The following is a 1,990-nucleotide window of genomic DNA, read 5'->3' on the forward strand; positions in this document are numbered from 1 at the left end:
TCTTTCTTTCGAAAATTGGATTACTATTTTTATTCCCGGTGATAATATTTAAAGGTGCATAACATTTCCCAGTTTTCCACATAACAACTGTACATACAATGTTATGCATGCACAAACTATTGCATTTTATTGTCAACTATAAATCATTAACCCCCAATACAGAGATTTAAAAAAAACCTATAGCATAAATCCCCTGTCCCATTGATATATCTACTTTTACCAAAATGGTTTAAGAGAATGAAGCAAATACATATATTTAAAAGTGCAGGCATCAAGTACTTTTGCGATTAACTTTAATTTTCAAACAAAAAATTTAATTTTCAAAACCACCTAGCGGTATCTGACACCACAATATCAATTTGCAGCCTGCCTGGGATTCTTATTAAACGTGACGGTACTTATAGGTGGATGTGCTTTCTTGCTGCTTGCCAGGTCTCAGATGTGTGAGCCTTTTTTTTTTTCTGGTTGGTGTTCAGCTCCAGCTTGGCCTCTGAGGTTTGGAAGTTTCTTTGTCCTTCATTAACTCTTGCCTGTCAAGGGTAGAATGCTGACCTAGATGGAATCAGTTCAAGAAACTGAAAGAGAAAGAGGAGAGAGAGAGAATGGAAAAGATGGTCATGGTATTCCATTTTGGAAGATAAAACCCAGCAGGACAAAAGTTTTAAACTGGCCACAATGGATACTGTCAACTAGACTAGGTGAAGTTAAAGCAAATGAACGCTTTGCTGAGGAAGGGGGGGGGGTGGGGCCGGAGGAGAAAATGGACCTGGAGGAATACAATGGGAGAAACACTGATTGTGTGCAAAGACCTTTAAAAGCGTGTGTGCCAGCTCCAGCCAATCCCTGATAAAGAATGAGGGCACAGAGGTCACCTCCAGATCACCCTGCAATCACAAATAACCAAATTCTGTGGACAAACTCACGTTGAAATCTAGAAGCTCACTAGACAACAGGCTGGGCACTCACTCTTCAGGGCAGCTCAGAGGATCTCTGGCAAGAAAGAGTCTATGCCATGTTAGAAAAAATCAAATGAGGAAACGGAAAATAGACACATTTCAGACACACCCTTGTTTCAGCTTATTATTATTATTATTATTTTATCACAAAGGGCAAGCTGTGGAATATTGATTGTGAGGACACGACTCACAATCACTGGAGGGGACTGTTAGTGAGTGCAGGGACAGCCTCGAGATAGAAGGCTGCACGGATCCCATCATTTGTAGTGATTTATTAGTCCAGCAATAAAGCATGACGGGTGGGTGTGGTTACCAAAGCGGAATCACACCCCTAGGGTGAGACGACACTACACACAGCCAAATTCCCCCCAGGGGTGTGATTAGCTCATAAAACCCTGCCTCCCAGAACTGCCAGACTCTTTAATGGTATTTATTTATTTAAAAAGAGTGGGCCAGTCAAATCCATTCGGCAGCGAGGCTGTCGTTGTCGTTGAAACTTGCTTTCCTTAAGAAAACAAGACAAACAGATTTAAACGACTGCCTACTAAATCCTGCCTTCCTGTTGAGTGGCAAGTGAAGCTCATGCTATTTTGACAGCACCAACTTTACTACCTGTGGGCTTTTGTAACCAAATACAGTGAGCATTTGAATAGGCCAGGAGGAAGCCAGACTATTTAGTTGATGTCATGGTCTCTCACTTGCATATATGGTGTGTGGAGGGGGTGAACTTAACCAAACATGCCAGAGTCCTGCATTTATTTATTCTTTTAAAAATATTTTATTTACTTATTTTCCTTTTTGTTGCCCTTGTTTTTTTATTATTATTGTTGTGGTTATTACTATTGTTGTTATTGATGTTGTTATTGATGTTGCCAGATAGGACAGAGATAAATGGAGGAAGGAGGGGAAGACAGAGATGGGGACAGAAAGGTGGGGAGCCAGGGGTTCGAACCGGGATCCTCATTCAGATCCTCGAGTTTCACGCCATATGTGCCTAACCAGCAGCACTACAGCCTGGCCCCCTTATTTATTCT

The 1,990-nt window shown here is 41.4% G+C and overlaps 1 long non-coding RNA gene across 1 annotated transcript in view; it reads right to left on the reverse strand.

The window, feature by feature from the left end:
- Positions 1-271: 271 nt before the first annotated feature.
- The window catches only part of LOC132537560 (uncharacterized), a 163,703-nt gene continuing 161,984 nt past the window's right edge, over positions 272-1,990 (reverse strand). The window contains exon 3 of the long non-coding RNA XR_009549037.1: positions 272-575. This is a non-coding gene — a long non-coding RNA (uncharacterized LOC132537560). The remainder of the gene's footprint in view (positions 576-1,990) is intronic.

The sequence above is a fragment of the Erinaceus europaeus genome, chromosome 3 (genome assembly GCF_950295315.1).
Source record: "Erinaceus europaeus chromosome 3, mEriEur2.1, whole genome shotgun sequence".
Taxonomy (NCBI): domain Eukaryota; kingdom Metazoa; phylum Chordata; class Mammalia; order Eulipotyphla; family Erinaceidae; genus Erinaceus; species Erinaceus europaeus.